At 41.5% G+C, this 21,189-nt stretch overlaps 1 protein-coding gene across 2 annotated transcripts in view; it reads left to right on the top strand.

Annotated features, from left to right (window-relative positions):
- htr2cl1 (5-hydroxytryptamine (serotonin) receptor 2C, G protein-coupled-like 1) overlaps nucleotides 1–21,189 on the top strand; it is a 222,828-nt gene that overhangs the window by 99,640 nt on the left and 101,999 nt on the right. For both annotated transcript variants that reach the window (XM_006807044.2, XM_006807045.2), the window contains exon 3: nucleotides 11,163–11,285. The gene's annotated coding sequence lies outside the window, so the exon portion shown is untranslated. The remainder of the gene's footprint in view (nucleotides 1–11,162; nucleotides 11,286–21,189) is intronic.

Consider the following 21,189-nt stretch of genomic DNA (forward strand, 5'->3'; position numbering starts at 1 on the left):
ATTTTGCGACACCACGAAACAAACGCTAGCGTAAAATGAAACGATAGACGTTTTTATATCGTCATCCAATATATATGTTATATCGAACAGCCCTACTCATGGCACATTCATATAACGATGAAATAATATTACTATTAGGGAATAGGGATTTCCAACTCAATTCCAATTCAAATTCTAATGGATTTACACTGCTTGACCATCTCTTAGTTTTTTTGTATTTCTCAACTTAAATGTTTCAGGTCATTGAACTGATTTTAATAGTTGAGTAAACACAATGCTGTTTTTAAATGATGATTTTATTTATTAAAGGAATAAAAGCTACCCAAACCTACCTGGACGTATGTCAGAAAGTAACCGCCCTCCAAACCTAATAGCTGGTTGTTCCATAGTTGTCAGAAAGAACTGCAATCAGATGTTTGCAATAACTAGCAATGACTCAACGTAAACGTGTCTTACTGCTGAAACCAGTTGCAGCCTTTACTTTGAAGGTGAACAGCACGGTGACACGGTGGTAAGCACTGTTGCCGCACAGTGGGGCTAAGTTGGTGAGAAGATAGAGCTGGGTGACTGCTGGTGACTGGCCAACAAGTGATATGACCATTCAACAGGAAGATAACATTCAAACTGGGTACGCATATTCAGGCACAGCCATGTACTTCACACCTTCACGCCTTTGCAATGCTATTGAGTAAGTGCTTTCCAAAAGGACAGAGTGGAGCAGAAACAGTGGCAAAGCATGTTATTGATCAGTGTACAGATAAATGTTGGAGAAGTGACTGATGCTGCATAAGTGATTTAAGAAGTATGAATGCTTTTAGATGTTTTTCACTGACCGTGGACAACCATTTGATTCCTGCAGCAGCTTTTAATTATTGCTAAACCCTCAAAAAATGCACCTCAAACATTTGTAAATCAAGTATTTGACAGTCAGATCGCAACTGATTAAATATTCCTTTAATTTGTAGATGTTGAGTTTCCAGCCTCCATACGCAACACCGGGGTCACTGTGTATTATACTGTGCATTATACTGAGCCCTGAGGGAACTGTAACAGAGGTTTGTTTGGTTATGCTAATTTTGATCTGTGCTGACTTCCTGTGTTCCATATAACTCTTTAATAATTGGTTCAAAATCAAAATGAGCAGTGTGTGCATGGAATATCACACAGAAACCTTTCTGTACTAAGATAAGTGCTTTCCATGTATATGTACATTTTATAACATATCTAATGGATGTGCAAGATGTACAATTTGTGACAGACAGAACGTGATTCATGGTAAATGTGATGCATTTTTTATGTATATAACCATATTAATGCACAAGAAGAAGAAATAAAACATATAATAGAATGTAAGTTATATTAATTAAGTTGAATTATTTAATCAGTTAATTAATAATTAAAATGTAAAAAATGTAGAATAACTGGTAGTGATAGAGGTAACTGTGCACTGTGGGTTTCCTAATTGTACTGGCCTCGAAGGGGTCTGTTTTCCAGATTGCTTATTTATTACTAGATGTATTACCAAGTAGAGCACAACAAATCAAACGAACCAGGGAAATTTCAGCAATTTAAAACAGTAAGAAGGGCAATAATATACCCTAACACACCTAGCTAACAAGCCATCACACTAATGAGGTACACAGCACAGGCTCATATTGTCACATTGTAAGGGTAGGATGAGGAATGTGGACAGAGCCCTGTACAAAAAAGTTAATTTACATGCAAATATACAGAATAATCAGAATCATCTTTATTTGGCCAGGTTTGTTCACACAAACAAGGAGTTTGACTCCGGTTCACTTTGTGCTCTTCATACAAAAATAAACATTTTTAAATAAACAAATTGGCATATTTATACAGAAGGAGAACATAAATACGAGAAGTTTGAAAGTAAATAAAACACAAGTTACAGTCTTAAGCAACTATACAATTAGAACAAATTACAACTGGGCATGAATGATAGGTATAAATAGGCTGAACATAGTGCAACCTGGATAAACATTAGATATTAATATTTCTAATAATATAATAATATCCAAATGTACCCAGCCCTATGTGAAAAAGTCAAAGAAACGTGGAAGTATGACGAATATGCAAAAAGGAACGGCGGGAAATGCTGTTTCCTCTGACCATCTGTCTCAGGGACTTGCTTTTTGTTGTTTTTTGCTGGACGCTTACTGTTTCTGATGGAAAAACAATAAAATTTGTTGCACAGGATGTTTATTATCTAAATATTTATCATGATATGATCACCTTTAAAAGATTGAGAAATATACTGTTGTGTTTTTGGAGTGATGTCATGATTCATATATGCACAACAACCAATGAGTGAGGTTAATGGTAACGTCTACACCAGGGGTGGGCAATTCCAGGCCTCGAGGGCCGGTGTCCTGCAGGTTTTAGATCTCACCTTGGGTCAACACACCTGAATCAAATGATTAGTTCGTTACCAGGCCTCTGGAGAACTTCAGGACATGTTGAGGAGGTAATTTAGCCATTTAAATCAGCTGTGTTGGCTCAAGGACACATCTAAAACCTGCAGGGACACCGGTCCCCGAGGCCTGGAGTTGTCCACCCCTGGTCTACACAATATTGGATTGGATTGTACTGGGCAAACTAAACTGTCAAGAATACTGGAGTGAACTCAAGAGCAGGACTCGGAAGAAGTGTTCACCAACAATGTGCTATATACAAAAGTGCAAGGGGAAATGGGGCTCTGGGAGTTCAAGGGAACAGGCATCCAAAACATCCAACTCCCTTCAGCTAAAAACACTCTGTGAAAACTCAGGCAGGCTCACCACGATCCAGGGAAGGAATCCAGGGAAGGTTTGCACACAGGGAAACACACGAGCAACAATACAAGCAACAGAGCCAGGGCTTCACTTTCTAGGTAGTTCAATGATCCAGCGAAGTGGTGGCTGATGCTGATCATCAGAGACAGGTGGTTGATTTCCTCAGGTGTGTGAAGCCAAAGACAGTAACCTAGAATGAGTCCCGCCCAGGAGGAGCACAGACAATAAACATCTAGAAACTGAAGCAGAGACAAAAATAGAAGATAAAACCTGTTGACGTCAGCCAGGGAGAACTGAGGGACCAGGACATACACTTTACACCTACAGGAGCTGAGTCAGCAGAGTGCTGGTGACTTTTAGGGACTCTCTCAACGACCCTCTTATGCACACTTATGTGATCTCCCATTTCGTGGCTGAGTTGTTGTGGTTCCTAAATCCTTCTGCCTTGCAATGATACCACTTACAGTTGATTGCAGAATAGGGAGGGGGAAGAAACTTAAAAAATTCACTTGTTGCATCAGTGGCATCATGTTACCACGGCCTGTTCGTTCAAACTGAAAGATTAGGAGCTGTGGCCCAATACTTTTGTCCATATGGTGTGTGTTATGTATCCCAGCGGCAATAAAGACAAACTGGATCTTAATCAGACAAGTCGTGATAACTCATCAGAGATTGGTTGTTTTCGGGTCAGATGAGAAAGAAGCAGCTTTCCAGTCCTCTGTTACATATCGGCACAAGAAGTGGCAGGTCGTTAACTGCGAGGCCGAGCTCGGTCACTGATGAAGCCCCCTTCTATGGATCAAAGTGCCTTCTGTTCACGTGATTGGGAAACTCGAGTGGCTTTGCTTAGTTGCCGTCTCCTGAAAGCTGCTTCGATCGTGTTTAATGTGTAAATGGCTCATGGCGTTCATGATCAATGGATTGGGTGAGAGTTTACAACAACCTCTGATTTGAAGTAAATTACAACATGCAAGGTTTCCAAATTAGTCGTTTTAAAGTTATTCATTCTGGTTTTTGAGATTTGAGGATTTGAGTTTCTTAACAAGATATTTTATGATAACTCTAATGCCAGCTGAGTGCATATAGAGCTTGCAATACAGTCCCCTTTAATATGTCTGTTCATGTTCTGTCCTTTTATTTGAGATTGTACTTGAAGAGCTGCTACAATCAGCAGAAAGCTAATTAAATGGTTTGTGTGTGTGTGTTTGTGGCACTGCATATGGAGTATCTATTTACTTTACACTGTAGCTGTGTGAGAAAGCTTTCCCTTTGGAGTATATGATTAGTGAAAAGCTATTTCCTATACGTGGGTAGTAAAGCCTGCATGTGTGTGTGTGTGTGTGTTTGTGTGTTGGTCCCATCTGTTTTCCACCCTCTCACTCTCTCCATCTCCTCAAGCCTGTCTGCTCTTGGCTACAATCTATCTTCGTCGCCATTTGATGCCGCAGCTAATCATCACAAAATCTACCAACCTGCATTCTCGTGCTCGTCCTCTTTCTTTCTCCCCATTTCATATTTCAGTTTTATGGCTTCCGGTTTTACTATCTCTCCTGTAATACAGCAGTCTGCCTCTCAGTCTTTTCTCCCTGTTGTTTTTTTTTATTAAATGCAAACAAAAAGATAACCTTCATCACGTCTACAGTGTCAAACACTTTCAATATTTTGTGTTTGTATAAATGTGAGCTGAGGAATGTGTGTATCCAGGGCTTTGTCAGAAGAACATTTCTATTACACCTATGGTGAATGACTAACACTTAAGTGGCTCCGCGCTGCACAGCATGACAATATCGTTCATTAAATTGCCACTGCTGTCACAGAGGTGCTACCGGGAGATGTAATTATGTAAAAACATTCCCCTTTGATGCTTGGATGGTTTAATATCTACACAAATCTGCTGTAACTCCAGCATTGCTGATGTTACCATTGTAGTTGAAGGCTGCTGCTAGGTGAGGAATAAAGGGAGCAGGATGAGAAATGCGAGGGACAAAAGGCAGCACTGGCAGAACTGAGCTGGAAAAACAACGATGAATGAATGAAAGAAAGGAGGAAAAACTAGAAGGGAAAGGGATGACAAAAACTATTGAAAACAGTTACTTAAACAATAAAACAGCAATGCTACCCTCTGCTTTCCATAAGACCAAGTTGTTCTACTTGCAAGTTTAAACTGATCTGTCAAGTCAGAAAATATAAAGTCATCACTAATATGGTGACATCAGTCATAGCCACAGCAGATCACGCAGTCAAGGTCAACCAGATACTGGGCAGATTACTTGATCTCAGTGCCAGCCCACATCAGCTGGCATATATAGAGCAGGTTATTTAAGTTGCTGTAGCCTGATCAGAGCTTTTGCACGTGTGCAAGCTGCTCTGCAACCCACCTCCAACCCATCTCCCGATTCCCATATCATTTATATACAGGAGACCAGAAAGAGATCCAACAGTGAGTGTCTACAGCCATCTGTAAAACACGATGGAGGCTCTGTCATGGTTTGGGCCTCTATTTCAGCCTTCGGTGTTGGAGATCTTGTCAGCCTCGTCATCTGAAAGCATCTGATTGGCATCAGATTCATTTTCAAGCATGACATTGATTCCAAACACACACCAGTGCAGCAAAAGCATACCAGGAAAACTAAACTGGAGCACTACTAGTCATGGATTGGCCTCCCCGGAGCCCTGACCTCAACATTATTGATGTTGTCGGATCATCTTAAAGAAGAGCTTTGAATGTCCTTCAAAAAGCCTACTTAAAAAAGACTACTTAAAGAAACTACAAGAAAGCTTCCCTGAGAGAGTTCAGGCTGTGTTGAAGGATAAACATGGTCATACCAAATATTGACTTTCAAGCTTGGTACTGCAGAATTGTACAACCTCTGTTTTTCCTTATATACTGCCTTTCCATGTATGTCTGCACATGTTCCAATAAGTCGCTGTACCCATTTCCCATTTTTCTAGAAAAATACAAAGAATTGATGGATGTCTCGAGACTTTTCTTTACAGTACTGTATTACCTTTGCAAACATTAAAATTCCTGTGTACTCTACACTCAACCGATGGCTTCAGATAGAGAATTTAGAGTGTGTGGCCTTAGCACATCTAGTTGTGTCCCTGGGATTTACTTTGCAGAGATGTCCCACACAGATGTTGTATGTGATTTAAAATGAAGAACTATGTGGTTAGCATAGCGCATGTCGTGCCTCATACGCCACTAAAGAAAAACAACAAAGGGTCAAAGACAAATGCACTGAAAAACTTTTGCATCAGTAAGTCTTTAGAATCTAAAAAGCAAAACACGCTACCGTACAAGGACGACACCCGTGAATACATCACCATTGTTAACCTTGTCATTTCAGTTAGGGTTTCCAACTACAAAGTGAGAGCTTGCCTGCGTTCAGATGTGTCTTTAGGCTAACTGTCTAATCCGCTATGGCTTGTGTTTAGCTGATACTTCAAGCTAATTACATCTCCATCATTTCCAGAAACAAAATTAAATCAAGCAAGATAATTAACGGACTGAGAGCTTTCTACCCTTGCTGTTGTTACATCAGAGCTTAAGTGTTGCTTTTTTGAGATCTTATTTAACAACTCTGACAGCAGAAACAGCTTTGTTAAAGATTGGGGATAAGCTCTTGTTGCCTGGAGAGCAAAAAGTGTTGCTTGTTGTGGTTTCAGTTGAGCTTTTTGAGTAGTTGGAGGCACGCTCTGATCCCAAAAAGCACAGCCTTGCCAACCCTGGTGGTAACAGGGGATCTAATTAGCAAATTAGCAAACTTTATTGTTCATGTAGTGCTTTTTTTTCATATGCTTTTGGAAAGGAAAGTCAGCTTGTACCTAGGCATGTTAGTGTTTGAATGTTAAGTAGGGTTTATATTTCCTCAGACACACAGAGGTTAAAGGTTCACTTGGAAATATATACTGAGAGCTTCTGCACTCCACATGAATGAGAGAGTGACAGAGCAATATATTTCATCCCTACTGGCCGCCACCGCAGCTTTGACCTTTGCGCTTCTTATATTGGCTGCTTGTGATGGTGGCCTCTCGCATTAATAGCGCAGGTCCAAGGTGGCTGACAAGGAGGATCGTGGCTGAGTTCTGTTGTTTGATTTTTGAGTCGCTGTCACAATTAACTGTGAAAACAGAAAACGAGAGAAGAAAGAGTGAAGCAGGATGAGGGATCAATAAATGTCACAGCTACATGAGATACACATGAATGCACCTCTGCCTTAGGGTTGGTTGGTTGGTTGGTTTATTTCTTTGTATTAAGTTTCTGAAGCAGTTAATATTTTTGCATTAGACATGCAAATGGGGTGGATCTGTGGTGACTTTGGTGAGTGGTATTTAATAAGCTGCACAGCAGTCCCTGAAAGGATTGAAATCCACTGACTCTGATGATCCTCTGATCTCTTACTGCCCCTTTGACTCTGATGATCCTCTGATCTCTTACTGCCACAAGACTGACATTTGTGATTTCGTTTTAAAGATCTTAAAAAACACCTTGGATCATTTGGCTCAAAATTTGGTACACGGGTCACATTCTTGTCTTTTCAGTAAGCACCACTATAACACCTTGATAGAAAGGATAGTGTTGTCCTCCCTGGACTTCCTGGGTGGCTGGAGTCTTCCTCTGTGCACTCACTGTGCATACATGGGTTATTTTCAGGTACTTCCTGCCACAGTCCAAAGACATGTTCACATCTATTAACCCAGCACGCATGAGTGTGAATGGTGCCTGTCTTCCTGTTCGCCCTGCGATAGACTGGCGAACTGTTCAGTGTGTTTTTTCACTGTAATACAGCTGAAATAGGGTTCAGCCTATAAGTAGTTAGGATGATGGATGGATGGACAGTGGTAGCATTGTACAAACCATTATGCAAATACTTTGGCTTGTGACCACATACCACAGCTAATGACAGTTCCTTAACTGAGCTCAGCTGTACTTTGTAGAAGTATACCAGCATAATTAAGTGCTCAGGCAAAAACAAACATGGTATGTCATAATGTGCATGTTATTTCTGTGACTTTAGATCCAGGTCTTTAACCAACTTCTAAATACCTTTTTGGTTTAAGTTCCATAGAGCGTTGTTATTGGTCATTATTATAAACTAGTTTTCTTAGACACAACAGGAAGAAAATATCCCACGGCCACTTCTCAACACATTTCTTTTGTCCATATTTGTGGAATGTGTTCATGGTGCATGTATGGTAATGCACTATGTTGGACTGGTGCAGTTCGTTGTAAACGTTAAATTATATCACAGGTAGCAGATATCAGTTTATATTAAAAGCAATAACAGTGATTAGAGTCACTGAATTCTACCTTTTTATAGAAGCATTATGGTGCCAGGGGGTTGGAAATCAGCCAAATAACCTCTGCTTCTATCTTGTTGAATTCAATTGGCTAAACCCACAAAGAGCAGTGACTCTCACAACAACAACTGCAAAGGTCAGCTGATTACAGCCTCTACTCAATGCAGGGTTGACATTACTCATAATAAAATTAATGTCATGTGTAAATACAGATCCTTTATATATCCGTATGTCGTTTTAAAATCACAAACGCAGCTAACAATATTAACTCGGTGGCGAGTAGCCTTCAGTTATTACTACTACTAAAGTGGCACATAACCCAGATAGCTACCGCGACTAAAACAAGGTAGTTGCAGTGGGCTAGCGTTAGTTTTTTAGAAAGAACTTACCTCCTGATGTTTCTTTAGGTTGGAGTCTTTTGAAGCTGAGAGCAGCTTGGTTGCTGGCAAACAGAGTTTGCATCACACGGTCAGATTTCTCCCATTCCTTTCTTCTTTAAATGTGAAGTGTTGTCCGAATTTCCAAGTAAGAAATGCATTCCTGCCCGCACACTGCTGGCTCTGTTGTGCTGGCTTTGGGTCCATAGTGTTAATGACACCACCAACATTAACAGGACACTTATATTAGAGCTCCTTATTACGTGTTTTGTTTGGGTTTACGGCAATGCTAGGAATTATCAAAATTAGAGAGGGTAGCCTAACATATGAAACAGGAAACACCGCTGTGTAATCCATTTATTTCAACAAAGTAACTGTATTCTAATTATCACCTTTTTAAATGGTAACTGAATACAGTTAGTCATATTTTGTATTTTAAATACGTAACGGGAGATATTCCGTTACTCCCCAACACTGGTGAAGAAAAATCTTTTTTATCCTTCCTGTTTCTTTTTTCATATGTCAGATGGCTGGTAGAAGGCGATCTGTGAAATACGAAGCAGAGACAAAAGAACGCATCAAGTCTAAGGGTAATGAAGTAACAGTAAAAGCAGCACTCTGACAAAGCCAAATGAAGTGCTCATGTTTACGGTGATGGTTTATCTCAGTCTGTGGAGGCTGTTTATCGTACTGAAGAAGAATGGATGGCTGTAAATGGCTTCTGAAATGGTCAATATTACCTGTACATATAAAAAAGCAGCCCCTTTGAATATTACTGTTCCACTGAATAACAATTATCAGTTCGAATTACTTCCATGGACAGGCTAGTTACCGCCCTTTTGTTACTATCATAGCCACTCCACTCTAATGACCAATCAACAGAAAGTAAACCATATTATGATGGAGGTCTCTAATGCTCGTACATATAAAGTCTGAAGACTTTCACACTGGTGACCCGGAAAATTGATCCATATGGAACATATGTTAAACTAAAGAGCACATGAAAATGAACTAAAGTCAAGCATGGAAATGGAAGTCACTTCATTAAACAGGTGGTGAGACATATTCTGCTGCCACACGTCTCACAGTACATCATAAATTATGACTTATGACTATGACCCTTGATGAATTTTGCTCACTTCCAATGGAACAAACAGTTTCTGATTTTATATAAGCTTAATTTTAATGGAGAGAGACATAATATCAACAAAAAAGTTATAAACTGTTTTTTGTGCATTAAAGTGAGTTAAAGAGCTTCGAAAGAAAAGCGTCTGGACTCCTTTAAGTGCTCGATTGGACAGAGATCTACTGAGTGCGGAGGCTGGTTTAGTACAGGGAACTTACTGTAATGTCCAGGAAACCAGTTTGAGATTATTTGAGCTTTGTGAAATTGTGTGTTGTCTAAGGAGCTTGGAAAGAAAAGCGTCTGGACTTCTTTAAGTTGCTTGAAGACGTTTCACCTCTCATCCGAGAAGCTTCTTCAGTTCTAGCGTCAAATGGTGGAGAGTCCCAGATTTAAGCTCTGTGGGAGTAACCCGCCAAGAGGGACATGGACCCCCTAATGATCCTCTACCTAATCACCCAAGTGATTAGGTGTGAAAGGTGTGAAAACGGGTGTGGGTCACAACCAGCCAAGGTTTTGGGTGAGCTCATTGTGAAACCTGGCCCCACCCTATCATGTGATTTCCTGAGGTCAGATGGCCCAGGATGTGAGTGGGCGTTAAAGCATCTGGGAAGGGATCTCAAAACTGGATTATAGATGGCAGACAGTTGGTGTAGTAAATGGCCTGTATTTGTATAGTGCTTTTACTAGTCCCTAAGGACCCCAAAGCGCTTTACACAACCAGTCATCCACCCATTCACACACACATTCACACACTGGTGATGGCAAGCTACATTGCAGCCACAGCCGCCCTGGGGCGCACTGACAGAGGCGAGGCTGCCGGACACTGGCGCCACCGGGCCTTCTGACCACCACCAGTAGGCAACGGGTGAAGTGTCTTGCCCAAGGACACAACGACCAAGACTGTCCAAGCTGGGGCTCGAACCGGCAACCTTCCGATTACAAGGCGAACTCCCAACTCTTGAGCCACGATCGCCGATCGCCATCGTAAACCACCGCCTCTGTTCAAAGATGGTCGCTCACAGTAGAGATAGATGGCTTCTTTCACTCCTCTTTCAAACCATCTGTCTTCTCCGTCCCAAATGTGAACATTGGCATCCTTGAAGGAGTGACCTTTGTCCTTTAGATGCAGATGGACAGCCGAGTCTTGTCCCGTTGAGGTGGCTCTTCTATGTAGAGACTATGATGATCTTAGACTACGATGACCTGGATGACTGAGAACCTTCACAGACATTAGAGTGGTTTAAGGATCCAGTCCCCAAGTAAGATGTTTTGTATCGAACTATCAATCACACCATACAGACATGTCAACTTGGCCTACAAGACTACCTGTAACGAGCTACGAATCCCTTTTTCAATAATCACAATTGTTTTGCTATATTTATTTGTATATATGAAAAAAAAATTGTTTCCAGCAAGACGTTGTGACAACTCTTGCCTGAATGCCATCTGGGATTATTGAATGAATGAAAATTGTTTTTAAAAAATCGTGCGGAGCCATTAACTCACTCGGCACCAATTAGATTCTAAAATTCTAAATTTATCCACCATTTGTTTCTCTTCCAGACTGAAAAGCACAAGTCAGATGTTAGACACTTCAGTGTTTCCAAAGCACACATGAAAGCACGCTGAGGCTGTTCACCCATGGGAGACCGTTCCACGCGAAGATCAAAACAGCATTCGGCACGGGTGAGTACATCACGACACACACATATGAACACAAAACACGACCGGATTCAGTTCAGTTATTCATAAGTATGGAATACAGACTTAGAGTCAGTCTCAATCAGTCGTATTAGTGCGTCAGATTGTGCGCCAACTGGCTGGTCAGTCATTATGCTGTGATCTAAACAGGAAGTATATGAGATTTCACAGCTTTGTTTGTGTGTGTGTGTTTTTCAGAAATGGCATTATGCCCATATTTTTTGTTATTTTTATAGTGTTTGCTTGTAGATGTGGGCCGTAGCGGTGTGAGAACTCAGTCTTAAACAACCTGACACAATCTGAATTTTGCCACAGGCTATGTATCATTTGGATGTGTCTCACAGTGGGATCTAGGACCACCATTTTGCCACATTTGTCAAGGGACTGTCAACTTGCATCTGAAGCAGCCCAAAATCTCTAGAGTGTAAAGAACTCACACATGCACAAACACATACAGACACACATGGGCAAGTAAACACTACTATTCTCACAATCCAGTATCATACAGTCAAAGCTGTGCAGAGCTCAGAGATGCTGTAGGCGTGTTTAGCGTTCGGTTCAGACAAAGAACATCAACATTCAGTGTTATGTGGCACCATCTGTCCCTGAACAGCAAAACTCCCACGTGAGGGCATCTACACACACTTACAAAGAAACACACACAAACATAGATGGATATACAATAAGTAAATACTCTCACATGTCCCCCTCACATGTGCTCATATTTTGCTAATTATCTCCCTTACGGATGCCTGATTTCCCCTCGCTTCCTCCGTCTTTTTCACCTCTGTCTCCTCTCGTCTCCCGCTGCATCTGATAGAGTCTATTTAAGGGGAATGCGCACACACACAAACGCACACACACACACAAATCGCCCTCTCCCTGTTGCTCTCAGGCTGTCTTTCACTTTGGGAAAGTTGCAGCTTTCATCCAACTTTGACGACTTCACATTAATTAGCTCAGTGGTTTGTTCTTCTGCTGGAGTGTATGCTAGTTAGCAAAGTGGTGTCTGCTGATATTTGATAAGTGGGTGTGCACTACACTTTCTCTGTGACATTTCGGTGTCTGTCATTTGGAAAAAGCACACCCACATTTTGATGCCACGGCATGAGAGACCCTTACTGGCATAATCCCCTAGTTACCAAGGGCCTGGTTTAAGATAAGGAGTAGTAGAATGGCTTTGTAATCAGTGCAAAGTTTCTTTAATGATACAATGAACTAAAGGAAATTAATTACTTACACTTCCCTGGCCATGAGGAGACCAGTTGCTTGACTTTTGGGAGGCATGTTGCCTCCACTCTTGTCTAATAGTTTTCTAACTGGTCAATAGTCCTGGGTCTTTCTAACATTTTTCTTTCATGAGGGAACAAATGCTGTTGTATTAGATGCAGTTTAGCATTGCCTTCTGGATATGGAAGGCCTTCCCGGAAGTAGATTTCTGGATAGGAGCAGATGTTTGAAAATCTGTGTATAGCTTTCAGGACTGATGCAGCCTTTCCAGATGTGCAAGATGCCAATTTCATAGGCGACCTCCTACTATCAGGTATCTTGGCTTTTTGAACTAAGTGTTAGCAACAAGCCAGATGATCCCTTTCCACTTTAGTAATTTTTAAAGTGAGCAATAGTTCTCCAAGTTTTTTGAAGGTTGTTGAAAGTTTTTTTGTTTCATTTTCACTCATTTTCAGTCCAGTCCTCGTACTTAACCATCTTGGGAATAATGTTGACTCAGGGATTAACCAGTGGTGTGTCTACATATAACAAAAACTTAGAAAAGAACAATTTTTCAATTGTATCTTTAAACACTTTGTTACTAGCAGCCTGTTGCATAAGCACATGTTCCCATTTCTTTAAGTGTTTTTTAAAAGGGGGGAAATATTTTTGCACAGACCTGACATAGGGATCGATAAGCGCCAGTTCTTTCAGGTGATCCATCACCAAAGGTCTGATGGAGTGAAAGATTTGATTCAAATCATCATCAATACTGTAGAGAAGGTCAGGAGAGAGGGCAATGGTGAGTGTCCACAGCCATCTGTAAAATACGGTGCAGGCACTGTCATGGTTTGAGGCTCAGGTCAGTCAGTTGTGTCGGAGATCGTGTTAAAATTAATGGAATTATGAAAACAGTACAGTCAGATTTTGATTCACAATGCAATAACATCCTAAAAAAATGTAATCATTTCATTTTTATGGCATGACAATGATCCCAAGCATACTGTCAGTGTAGTAAAGACATGGGCAGAAAATCACACAGTGAAACACTATCATATAGAGTATTCTCTTTGGCTCTCGGAGGAGGTGGACGCACTTTTTCTCCTCTCCCTTATCTTCCCTGCTTATGTCCTTGTCTAGTCTCGTGTTTTTTTTTTTGTATTTTCCCTGGAACATTCTCTCACAGTCTGTTCTCTAAAACCTAAAAGAGGAATTATGGATTGGATCAACTGGTCCCTAAATGCAATTGACACCCCTTCTCAACGAGAAGTTTGGGCTTGGGTGAGCCTGAGTGCTGAAGATATCTACCTATTCGGAACCATGGTAACAGGGTTCTTGCTGATCGGAGCTGGCTTGGCCCTGACTTATCGAAGAATTAAGAAAGCAGAACCGGCTGTTCAAACCCCCACAAGACTGCCCGCTGGGATTGGAACGATGGGAGAGGCGTGAGTTTCTCAAAATGGGCTCATTGAGTCAGCACGGATAAGATCTTGGAGAGGCTACGGCTGCTGTGAATACTCAGAATAAGATCTCTGAGTGCAGACTGGATACATCTCGGAAGGGCTAGCCCGGAATAACATCTCTGGGCGCAAAATTGGATGACATCTCGGGGAGGCACACTGCCGTGACTTCTCAGAAATTGGCTCCTTGAGCACAAGAAATGATAACATCACAGAACGCAAGTATGGCGAAGCTCTCGGGTCTCCAACAGGAGATTGAGAGACCAGTGTTGGACTGTAGAACTGCTTTGAAATTCATATGAGCTGTTCGCACTAAAGTAAAAAAATAACATCACTTATGCGGATACCCTCTCGGCGCCAGCTGCAAGGCCGGAGCTGAACAAAACTCCCTGATAACGACTGTGTTTAGTCTGTTCCTTCCCATTCCCTACAAGGCCACCTGGGTTGGCTGGAAGACTGTTTACTTAGCCTGGCAGGGTGAAGGACACTGTCTCAGCTGAACTATGGACACGCACACACATACATATACTGATACTGATAAGCACTCACTGACGCATCACCCTCCCTACCCCGGATCCAACGCCACCTCCAACGCTTACCTCCCCTCTGATGTGGACATCAGGTCAGTTGGAGGCGCAGTCGAAAGATTGCAGCGGTCCCAGATCAGATGTACACACTGGAACACTTTCCCATGTTGTGTTTATTGTGTTATGGTGTGTTGATATCTGTGCATTCCTGTATTATCCTTTTGTGTTGCACATTTTGATATTTTTTTCCTCGCTACCTAGCCTGACCTGTCTCCCCAATGTGATGTTTGTATTGTATGTACGGTCGGCAAGGTCTGTCATCTCGGTTGTGGGCAAAAGACCTGCAACTGACAAATAAAGGCTATCTCATCTCATCATCTCATCACTATCAGTCATGGATCGGCCTCCCCAGATCTCGAACCTCAACATTATTGAAGCAGTGTGGGATCATCTAAATGCAGCCAACATCCAAAGAAGAGCTTTGAATGTCCTTTAAGAAGCCTGGAGAACTATTCCTACTTAAAGAAATGACAAGAAAGCTGCCTGAGAGAGTTCAGACTGTGTTGAAGGATAAAGGTGGTCATGCCAAATATTGACTTTCAAGCTCCTTGTATTGTAAAAGCTCTGTTTCTCCCTTATATAATGTATTAAGATGTATATTTGCACTTTTAAATAAATCAGTACACTTTAATATTAAACCCTGGTCACGTTATGTTGTGGCTGAGCAGTCAGCTAATGCTTGTTTTGCTCTTGTTAGCATGAATCCACGACACATACTGCTGTTATATTTCAAGAAATGTTTGTTTTAGGAGTCTTAGGATTTTGATCTTTGGCTCTCTTCCACAGTTTGTCTTTTATCCTGATCACAGAGAGTTGTGTGATTGTAGTGTTTCCTCTCTATTATTGCAGGACCTTTACCTTATAATACAAAGTACTTTGAGGTGACTGTTGTTGTGATTTGGCGCCATATAACTGAAAATGAAAACTGAATTGAATTTCCGTGCAAAGAATAACTGGCTTTATGAGTGTAACTTCAATAACTTTCAGTAATATTGCATGTATGTTTGTAGCTTTGAAGGGTTAATGAGACTACATATTACCACCACTTTTCAGTTTTATTAGTTTGCCTTAATTATGCATCAAGTGCAAGTACCACAGATCCATAAAGCCACTGCAGACTAAACAAGCTTTGCATTTCTTGGTAAACTGTGTTGAATTATGCCTGACTCTAATCCTCCTGATTTAAGGACTTCTGGTTTTCCTGTAATATTTAAATTTGGGGTTTAAAAAAAAAGATGCTCCAATTCCAACCAAAAAGCACTTCCTACCTTAGAGAGACCAGCCTCCTCAAAAAACCTACCTTCTTCTGAAATGTAAAATTGTTTTTTACAGAGACAGAAGTCAGAGATGCATACCCTGACATTTTAGAGTATTTTTAGTTGGTGTTTGAACAAGTCAGAGAGTCTGAGTGTCTGTTTTCCTTCCTCACTACCTCTCATGCTGCAGCTCTCATGTGATGATGAGACACTGTGTCATGTGCCCATCTGTCAGTGATGACTATGCCCTGATATCAGTACAAAATACACATATATACTAAACACATGCATGTTCTCTGTTAAGGAGGAGGAGAAAAAGGCCGTGTCTCTCAAGTTAATTAGTCTCTCTGGCACTCCGCTCCCCTCTTTCTCTTTCTCTTCCTTCACTCCGTCGTCTCCAAAAGAGCACGAAGGTCAGATTACTTCTCATGATGGATCTCCGCATGTGTTCATGTCCCACTTTCTCCCGTTTTTCTCCTTTACACACAGAAAGACGCACGTGCTTTCACAATGTCTCTGATCCTAAAGCCAGAATCGATTTGTTTTGTTGATGCAGTAGAGCTACCGAGTGTAATGACCTCTTCACTGTAGCTGCAGGGACAACATGTGTGTGTATGTGTGTGGCTGCAGGGATCAGCCATAATGAAGTGTGAATCCATCTGATAAAAAAAGTGTGAGTCGGTGAACTTCCCCAAGGGACTTACACACTGCTTTTACACAGATTACCTCTGGAAGAGTGCGCCTCTGTCTAGTTAAGCTACTTTCCCTTCATTTAATGTTAATTTCTTTTTAGTTTGACGTGCAGCTTTTTGATTGTTACAAATTAAACTTGAGTTAAGGCCTCTACACACCAAACGTATAAAATTTGTGGAAATGTTTCATGCATCAAAAATATTTTTGAATTCGCCTATTCCTAACGCTACGGAGGAGAATTAGGGCCACATTAAGAAAAAAACATATATTATTGTTCATTTTGAAATTTTTTAATTACACTAGACTCACTATTTAGAGAGTAAAACAGTAGAAATACTGTTTTGAAAAGAAAAAAGTCAAAATGTGGAGATTTAAGTCCTTTCAAGCCAAATTCCTTCCATGGCTGCTGTGCTCTGCAAAATGCCTTCACCACAGAACACCAGACGTGGCAGGCCCGCCATCAGAGCCATCTCTTCACAGATGAGAGCAGGTTCACGCTGAGCACATGTGACAGACATGAAAGAGTCTGGAGAGACCGTGGCGATTGTTAAGCCGCCTGCAACATCATCCAGCACGACGGGTTTGGCAGTGGGTCAGCGACGGTGTGGGGAGGCATGTCCTCCTTTGTGTTGGTGAATGCCACACGGTGCTGGGTATGTGAGCAGAGGTCCCACTAATGAACGTTAGGACCGCATGGAGTCTGTGCCCGACAAGTAACCCGCTGGTGCTCGTTTTGCACGTCTCTCGGGGCGCGCCTCCTATTCCTCCTCACACACAGCAGCATATCCTGAGCCTCAGGATGGTGTCTCCTCCACACTCTTGACACTGGATGGTACTTTGCAACCTGAATATGCCGGAGGTTATCTTTCCTAAGCGGGCAGATTGACATATCAGAAGTTTAACTGACTTTGTGTTTTGATGCTTTTTTACAAAATCCTATAGTCGTTTTTCTACATTAAAGTAATCACATTCTCAGGCTTCAAACAGCAACATGTAGTGATGAAAAGAACCAATAAAGTGTGAGCGGTGTGTGTTCGAGGAGATGTGTGGCAGACGCTGAAGGAGCAGGTGCAGAGCGGACCGGCGGGTTCAAAAAGGCGAGGAGCTGATTGGCAGGACTTTGCAGAAAGCTGACTGGCTGGCACACGCGGGAATCTGGAGTGCAGAGAGTTTGGAAACCACAGAGAAAAAAGTAGTTGTTATTACTGCTACACTTAATGGAAAAATTTGACAGAGAGTGGGTGGAAGAGCTGGAGTTAATATACTGCAGGACGATGATGTATACCTGTGTGGGGAAAGTCGCTGGTGGAAGAAAGAACGTGCACAGGAAAAAGATTGAACTGAATCACAGAGCTGTATCACAATGAATGAATGCAGATGTGCATTAATTTACTCATGACTCATGACAGTCTCTTCCAGATATATCTGCATGCAACATGGCAGCTTTATAGCTTCACATATGGTGACTGTCAAAACAATAAGAACAAAAGAATAAACGATACGTCAAGACTAAGTAGGAAGAAAGAGAAAAAACTGAAAAGTAAAAGCCCAGTGAAAAAACAACAACCTTACTCATAAAAGTTAGGATGCTCTTTTGAAGTCAGCTTACACATATGGAGAGTTTGCTTCTGCAGAGGTTTGGTTGCTGAAGGTTCAGTTCTTGGTAGTGAATGACAGGAAACTGTACTTTCCTGTTGTTGCCAGGGAACTGGGAACTTTTATTTTTGCACGAGCAGGACCTTTCAAGCTCTACTAATCCTTCCTGCACCGCGCTGCGTCTCTATGTTTGCCTGCTTTGCCCGTATGCTGCCACTTTGACGGCATCACGCTCATCACCAAGAAGCCAATTCGCTTGCTTAGTGCAAAACCACTTCACTTCTCACTCACTCAGCTCAATTAAGGCTTAAAGCACTTGAGACGGTCATTTTCTGTAAATTGTACCTACTTTCTTCTAGAACAGCATCTGATGCACTGATTTTTAATGACTGGGTCACAACACTCTGGCTGAGGGTAGTTCTGACATTGCAATTGCTGCATCTTCCTTTACGTTTGTGGTGGCTTTTTGGCCAACCGAGGTACAAAGTGCATCACAAAGTACTTTGATGCTACCCTTCCATTAATAGTGATTATTAAGCTTTTTTTCCACCCAGAAAGCTGACGCTGCAGTGGGAGTGGGACTGTCTCAAACCCCAACACTGGTATTTGTAGCAGCCACTGTGTTTAAGTACCAGCTGAGACCATGAGCATGAACAGTCCTATCTGAGGGCTTTTGGGAATAAACTCTGAGTAACCCAAGTTCTTAAATTTATGCCTTGTGCAATCACCACTATCTGTGGTGCTAACGCAGCCAAAAGGACAAGCTAATCTCCTTAATTATCACCGTAAGCTATTCATGATGAGGATGCAGTTACTGTAGTGCTACAACAGGTTTATGGCCTTTGGATTACCCCGTACCCAGTACACTGGGGACATGGATCCCCAGGACATCTTTGTCACGGGCTGGGTCTGTGATCCAGCATTTTGGGTTCAGTTTGTATTGTTGACTTATGTTATTGAAGTTATGTTAAGTTCTGGTTGTTGCTATTATTTATTAGGATCTGAGTTTCCTTGTATTTTGTCATTCATTGTTTATGTTAAGTTCATTTAGATATTAGCTCCTAGTTTTTGTTCTTTGCTTGTCAAAGCCATTTGTGTCTTCGCCCCCTGTGGTTAAGTCTTTCTTGTTGGCTCATGTCTTAAGCTGTCATGTTTCATGTCTGCGTGGTTCATGTTGTCAAGTATGTGTCTTGTCTGTTTCCTGTTTATTTTGAAAGTCTTGTTTCCATGGTCTATGTGCTTAGTTTACACTTCCCCTGTGGTGTCATTATGATTTTTTGTGTCAGCTATTTCCTCATGTGTTTCCACTTCCCATGATCACCCCTTGTGTGTCTGTGTGTTTCCGTTCAGTCTTTGTCAGATCGTCTGTGCTAGTCATAGCAGTCACAATCGTCATAGTGTCCTACTCGGTCTTTTTGGGCTCTAGTTTGTTTTTACTTTCATTTATGTTCCACGTATATCAGCCCGAAGTAAAGGCTCGCCTTTTGTTGGAACTCAGTCTGTCTCTTCGTCTGTGTCTGCTCCTGGGTCCTCCTCACGCACTCTTGTTCTTATCGCTAATGATAGTTCCTCATGGTTTGCTTCATGTTTGGGCTCATAGCCAATAATCTATGTGTTTAATGCATATGTACAGAAGAGAAGATGACAAGCATGTGCCTGTATAACTCTCTGTCCAGCGAATGTAACGCAAATACCTTCAGGACTTAACGTCATTTCACATGCGTGTTCATCAGGTTTTGATAGGTTGATTGGGATTTTTGTTGGTTTTTTTGCTCTGAGTCAGCATACAGTATTTACATTTTCTTGTGCTATGTTGTCATATTCTTGTGAAAATATGTCATATTCAACAGTCAGGTTTTCCTATTAGCTAATTTTTGACTCATTTTCCACTTATTATAAGCCTATTAACAGGAAGCGATTGGTCATGCACAACAATGCCTCTAAAAGAGCCAAGACATTAATCAGCCATTTCATTAACTTTTCACCTACTTGTTATTACAAATCTCTAATCAACCAATCACATGGCAGCAATTCAAGACAACCTGCTGAGGATTAAATTAGACATCAGGATGAGGAAGAAAGGAGATTTAAGTGGTTTGAATGTGTCGTGGTTGTTGGTGACAGACGGGCGGTCTGAGTATTTTTAGAAACTGCTGATCCATACTCGGATATCAGCTATCTGCTACACCCCTTGCCCCACAGGCTAAGTCAGCTAAGCGTAACTAATAAAACCACTGGTGAGTGTAAAGAGCCAATGTGTTACTAATATGCATGCTTAAAGCAGCTTCTAAGTGTCTGAATATATGTTCCTTTTCCTCTTGGCTGAATTCCTTGTAAAGAAAGTATAACAGCAATTATTTGCTGCTATACCAGGAAAAAGTAGCCAAAATGTATCCGCAGAGGAAGTGCTCTTATTACGAATCATTTCAGTGAGGGAAATGCGGCATTAGTCAGCTCAGCCCTGACAGGGCTGCAGACCAAAAACAGCTGCTGAGTCTGGTTTAGGAAGTGTTCCTCCCTCTAATCAAGTGTTTTTCTTTAAGTGGGCAATCACTTATTAATTAGCGACTCCCAAGCCATAGCGAGCTCTCCTGACAGGCTGCCAAAAGAAAGATAATCAGAGTATATGGGCCTTTCAACTTTGGGGAACACAGTTGACAACCCATCACCGCACCCCCTCTGGGTGCACAAATCCAAATTAGCTCTCGTCACACCCTCTTGAATTTTTATGTCGATAGCAGACGCATGTCCCCAAGACTGCCGGCCAAGATTCTGCAAATGTCTTAGGTGAAAAAAAGTCCATTATTCATTATCTGAATTCTCCACAGCGGTGTCAAATTGTAGAAATATAAGTGAGCATCCTGCATTTGGGTGAAATTCCTCACCGGTGGGCAAATACTGACAACTGCAGATTTATATAAGTCAATGCATTGGAGCTGATGCTGGAAGATCAGGTTAGAAACAGCCTTCAATTCACTTTTGCCTTAATCTTAAAACGTAGTAAACATGAAGTACTGACTGTCTCAGTACCACATAGTCACACATATACCCACAAACTAATTGCTCTCCTTCAGGCTGTCTATCAAAC

The sequence above is a fragment of the Neolamprologus brichardi genome, chromosome 3 (assembly GCF_056152115.1).
Source record: "Neolamprologus brichardi isolate AB-2024 chromosome 3, ASM5615211v1, whole genome shotgun sequence".
NCBI lineage: Eukaryota > Metazoa > Chordata > Actinopteri > Cichliformes > Cichlidae > Neolamprologus > Neolamprologus brichardi.